The sequence below is a fragment of the Barbus barbus genome (genome assembly GCF_936440315.1).
Source record: "Barbus barbus genome assembly, chromosome: 45".
NCBI classification, from domain to species: Eukaryota; Metazoa; Chordata; class Actinopteri; order Cypriniformes; family Cyprinidae; genus Barbus; species Barbus barbus.
The window spans coordinates 3,058,364-3,064,363 of NC_136723.1; the positions used below are offsets into that span (position 1 = coordinate 3,058,364).

The following is a 6,000-nucleotide window of genomic DNA, read 5'->3' on the forward strand; positions in this document are numbered from 1 at the left end:
TCATGGTAAGATATGCCCAGTGATATGAAACCACATTCCTCTGGTCAATTTCCCACACACACAGGAAGTCTTCAGTCTCTCTTCCGTCATGTGCTGGTCTTCTATGCAGCTATCTAAGAAATGCAGCTGCTGTCTCTCCCTAACACACAAAAACCATCTGCTACAACACAGAGCTCCTCTCCTAACAGCCAAACGTTACATGTCACAGCTTCTAGCTAATATTACCGGAGCAGATATGGAAGTCTCTATATCACACATTTACATGTGCGCAAAAAGGCTTCGTTTCAAAAGCTTAGTAAGAGGTCTACATAAGGCTGTTTATGTGGACATGCCTTTTAAGACGCATTGCATTTCATACCAAATGAATACCAGAAAACTATTCAACAAGATTAGAGAAAATACAATGCTCTACTTATAATTCAATAACAAAATGAATTGTTAAAAAGCAATCAGCAATATATGTTGTATTGGAGCAAGCACTTTTTGAACTTAAGAACTTAACAGTTTCTCCACTCACACTTTAATAATCATGTGCTCACACTGCAGTTGTGACATGTTTGGTCATCCCAAATATCTCACACCTCTCCTGATCCAGACACTCAACGCTGCTCTGTACACTGTTAATGCCACTTTGTGGAAAGCAGTCTACCAACACATGAGAACATCTCCAGCAGCCACTGCTGATGTTTGCAGATATGCAGCATCATCAGCATCCATCCATGCCGTGTGTCATGAACTCCAGATACAGCAGGTCGTGGATCTTTTGAGTCATTTCTTGAAGCATGACTGCAATGAACAATTACGTATTTTGAGAGTCGACTGATCTAATCATTATTACAATGATAAATCGACAATTAATTCAGCCTTTTTCCTCAGTTAAGAGGTTGTATTAGGCCATTAGGTTGGACATACTGTATGTTTAGGACTGAAACTAATTATTATTTTGATAATTGATTAATCTGATGGTTATTTTATTTTAAAAAAAGATCATTTTACTTTCAAAATAAATTCATTTTAATCTATTATTTACTAAACTATTATTCCACATCTTGCCCAAACAATGTGCAATTTGAAGGCAACGGAAACAAATAGTGAATATAACTATGTAGGTTATGATAATAACAAATGATAATAAAGAAAAACAACAGCACAAACAAAATGTTAACTGATAAAGAGGAGGAACAAACATTCACTAATCTAAATTTACACTATAAACATTTTACATTATTCAACAACAAAAACACTTCATCATCAATAATGTTGATGAATAATTATTCAGATCCAGTTGTGATGTTATGAGCTAACTTACCTATTAAAACTCTACACATGAGTAGATTAGATGTGACCCTGGACCCTTAAGTCGCTGGGGTATATTTGTAGCAATAGCCAAAAATACATTGTATGGGTCAAAATTATTAATTTTTCTTTTATGCCAAAAATCACTAGGATATTAAGTAAAGACCATGTTCCATGAAGATATTTAGTAAAATTCCTACTGTAAATATATCAAAAGTTAATTTTTGATCAGTAATATGCAATGCTAATTTAAAGGTGATTTTCTCAGTATTTTGATTTTTTTGCATCCTCAGATTCCAGATTTTCAAATAGTTGCATCTCAGCCAAATATTGTCCAAACAAACCATACATCAATGGAAAGCTTAGATGATGTATAAATCTCAATTTCGTAAAATTGACACTTAAGACTGGTTTTGTGGTCACAGATAGTATTTGTGTGTTCCAGCCGATTATTCTCTGTCCTGTCAAAGGGGATTAATTGATATTATAAGACATCATAGTTTCCTGTAATGGACTGAATACACTGTCACTATTTTAGAGGCTGAGGCAATAGAATTGGCCTCCAAAGATTTCCCTTGCCACTGGAATAACACACCAAGTTGCTTTGACCAAATATGGCTGCTTCCAAATACTGGCAAGAGAAACAAACCAGCAGTACAGATCTCCTAAACGGGAACGAGCGTAGGCCACCACGCACACGCCGGGACATAAATCCAACACCTGTCCCCTATTCAAACCGACATACTGCGGGAATCGTAAACGAGTGCTATGGATTTCATTGACGATTAGCAGACATTAAACATCGGACTGACGGAACGACTCTGTTAAAAGTACTTGAATATAAATCTATAAACACATGCTCCACATTGAACGCAGAATTGTCATTTTGTCCCAGCAGTAAAAGCTCCTCGTGTGTGTGTTGATCTGAAAGTTACTAGCGCAGCTCTTCCCCGGGGAATGACAGAGCACATCCTGTTCCTTCAGAAGAATTCAGCACCACCACCAAGACATTCATACAATTCAACTCTGTCACTTCTTAAGCCACATTAATTACTACAGGGTTTATCCATTTCTTTGATTTTCTAAAGGACAAAGCAACACAAACCAAACCGACTAACCTTTAACCATGAACTATCCTGGTTAAAGGATACTTCATCCAAATATGAAAATCATGTCATCCATTACTCACACCGCTGTCCCAAACTGGCACCACTTTATTTGTTACATGGAACACAAAAGGAGAAATTTTAAAGAATGTATTGACGACTCATTTGCATATACTGGAAGTGACATACAGCTTCAAAATGACAAAAAAAAAGATTGTTAAAGAAGTATAATAAAAATACTCTGAATGTCTTTGCATGCTGAACAGACTGAAATGTGCTTTTCTCTATCCTTCCAAATATGGTGCATTTAAACGCTTGACATCAAGATATCAATGCAATGACACATGACCAATCACAACACTGCAAGACTGAATTTGCACCAGTGCCGGTGGGAGGACAGATCATAAGTTCAACTAAAAAGACTTTTGTTATTTCATTAAGGCTTTTATTCACATATAAACATTGACTGATCCACACACATGGTGAATGGAAGATCAGATGTGCTTGCTTGACATGAAGGACTGAGTTAGCTGGATGAACAGGTCATCATCCGCTCCGTCTCTACACCCTCTCAGACCCCTGAACACAAAGGGACCCTTCATGTCTCTGAAGCCCTCCGCAATTCTACCCAGTATGCCTTCAATGGCAGGCTTGTTACGCACTGGGGTGTGAGCAGAGACACACGCTGCTGACCGCATTGAGCCCGTCTGCAGCATCATTCACACCGCACTGGACTCTGTGTGAGTGTGTGTTTTAATAAAGAAGAACACTACTGACATGTCTTGGGATTTCTTGAGAACAATACATAACCATAAAAAACATACTGTATTATATTTGACATATGAATTTCTAAGGCGTCTAACTTAACAACGATCAATTAAAATACAACAACTTTTAACTGAATAAAAAAAGTAACCTTATACTTTTTGAACAAATAAGAAGTCAAATATTTAGTATAATTTATGTAGAATTGTAAAAACATCACGGTCTCAATGTCTTTTTTGTGAAATCGTTTATGATTTTTAAAGTAAATGTAAAGACAACTTTTATATTGTTATTAATATCCCAAGATGCACATTTATGTTAAACATGAATGATCATCAGACATTTTGAGGAATGTTCATTTGTTAATCTCTCAAACATCACTGCATTGCACTACATCATATGTTTAACCCCTGACAAATAAAACTGCAGAGCATTGATCATAAAACTAAGCAGGAAAATATATTTGTATTAATAATAAGATAATAAGATAATAGCAGCTGATATTAATATGTATTTTATGTAAGCAATCATAAAGATCTCACTGATTTACATTACAAGCTATCAGAATTTCTTATACTTTTTGCTCTGAATTAAAATGATGTGCTTCATATTTTCTCATCATACTACATAGAAGCCTAATGTATCCCATATGACATAAAACACATTCGTGTTTTTGTATATTTTGTCTAAAGGTTCAATGACACATTTTCTCACTATTATTACATATGCGATGCATTACAGTGTTAAAACAGCTTTTGCTCAAGAGTGACAAGATTTTAGCATGGTGTGGGATCCTTTAACCTGCTTACTACTTCAGAAATGAATGGGATGTCCAGATAAGAGCCTCTGAGTTGTAATTGAACTGAATGCTTTTTCAAGCAGCAACACACTGCTGCTCAGAGCAGAAGCCACAACAGCTCACAGAAACTAGCACAACATCTCTGAATAGAGGAAGACAGTTAGGTTCAACCCTGGATTAAATGAATAACAGCTTCAATAATGTCATGCAACTGTTTCTTCCTGCAAGTTTCACGTCTCTCACCACACCCGATCTGAGCTCAGTTATGTCAGCCCTGAGGGCGCATATTCCTCCAGCACTTCCTCTATCAAAGCACTTCAAACACAATGCAAAAGAAAAGCCAAAAGCCAAATGATTCAAACCACAACAGACATATTCTTTGCGAAAATATCATTTCTACAAGCCACACTTGTGAACTGTCTCAATTTCGCAGTGAATATATAAACATATGGAATAATCTGACATCCGTTTCGACATATTAGGACCGTCTGTGTGTTTCTGCATGATTCACAGCAAAACCATGACAGGAATAACATCCATCTGCATTAATACCAGTCGCTGTAGGCCTCAGGTTTTTACAGTTACAGTATCTCAAGACTTCATTGCTTCCGTAACGTGTGACTGCTACACTTCAGAGTATATAAAGCTGTAGGCCATCACAATAAACCACTTTATGATGAGAACAACAGACAAACGTGTTTTAAAATGTACTTTAAAAGCGCGTTTAACCGTTAAAAGCCGTTTCTTCCGTTATAAACTATGCCTGAGGAGGAAAAGTGAACTGTTATGAGCTTAAGTCTCCTCTAAAGCCTTATTCACAGCTTCTCCAGAATAATTACCAAACCAAGGCGTTTTCTTGAAATCCCAAACCTCCTTTTAACACAGATTCAATGCCGTTTTGTTGAGTTTTTAAGATAAGAAAAACTTCCCACCCTTGAAAAAGTTTAGCAGCTTTAGCTCAAGTGTGTCGAATTAGTTTTTAGTTCTTACCTCAGCTTTCTTTGATCACTAGTTGTCCACCCTCGGACAATAACCAGTATATTATCAATCCCTGTCCCCCAGCAGAAAGTTTGAGTAAATGCTGGTATGTAATGTCAGAACAGAAGTGATTTCTGCACCGTTGCTTTGAGGCGCTGTGTTAAACTCCACCCTGCAGGGAGCGCGCACGCACACACGCACGCGCACGCACCGCTGAGACTCGCTCAAATTATTTACTCGCATTTAGTTTTATCCTTCCTTGTAATTACTTTACTACGGTCGGAAAACGACACAATGTAAGAATGTAGGAAATTAAAACGTTAAAATCGTTGGTTTATGTTACGACAATAAAATATACTTTTCGACAAGTAGAGAGACTCCGCATTATTTTTAATCGAAACACGGTTTTATTTGATTAATTTAGCTTTAAAATGTTGGGAGCGGAACAATCATCATGATTATAGCACCATCTTGTGTTGAATATATTGTTTAATAGTGAAAACTCAGTACTATATCAGATCTCTTAAATAATACTAACAGTAGTGTTGGGGAGTAACCGTTACATGTAACGGGATTACTGATTTAATTACAAAATAAAAGTAATCTGTGAAAAATGTGTAATTAAATTACAGTTGCATGAACATGTTAACGATTACATCTGATATTTTCACACAGATGGAGATTATATTGGTTTCCTTCCCAAATTGACTGATCTGTTTTTGGAGTTTAGGATATGTTTATTTGTTCAGATGAACTGTTTTTCCTGTCATAACTATGTAAAGATTCAAAAACAGCGTCATAGCTAATAAACTATATCTTGTTACGATGTTAAATCTGTATTTAACCTCAATCTCAAAGTAAAAAGAGCTGCTAAAGTCTGATTTTGTTATAACTGTGCTATAAAATGTATATTTTTCTAATCTTAATTCAAGTGATGGAGGATTATGAAAGTCTGACAGTAATCAGCATATCAAAATGATTAACAGTTGAAAACTACATTAGAATTTAGAAAAGTAATTAAAAAATCAAATGTAATCAGTTACATTACTTTAACTA

The 6,000-nt window shown here is 36.0% G+C and overlaps 1 protein-coding gene across 1 annotated transcript in view; it reads right to left on the reverse strand.

Annotated features, from left to right (window-relative positions):
* LOC306864179 (talin-1-like) overlaps positions 1-5,166 on the reverse strand; it is a 105,645-nt gene extending 100,479 nt beyond the window's left edge. The window contains exon 1 of the mRNA XM_079407940.1: positions 4,957-5,166. The gene's annotated coding sequence lies outside the window, so the exon portion shown is untranslated. The remainder of the gene's footprint in view (positions 1-4,956) is intronic.
* Between the last annotated feature and the right edge of the window lie 834 nt (positions 5,167-6,000).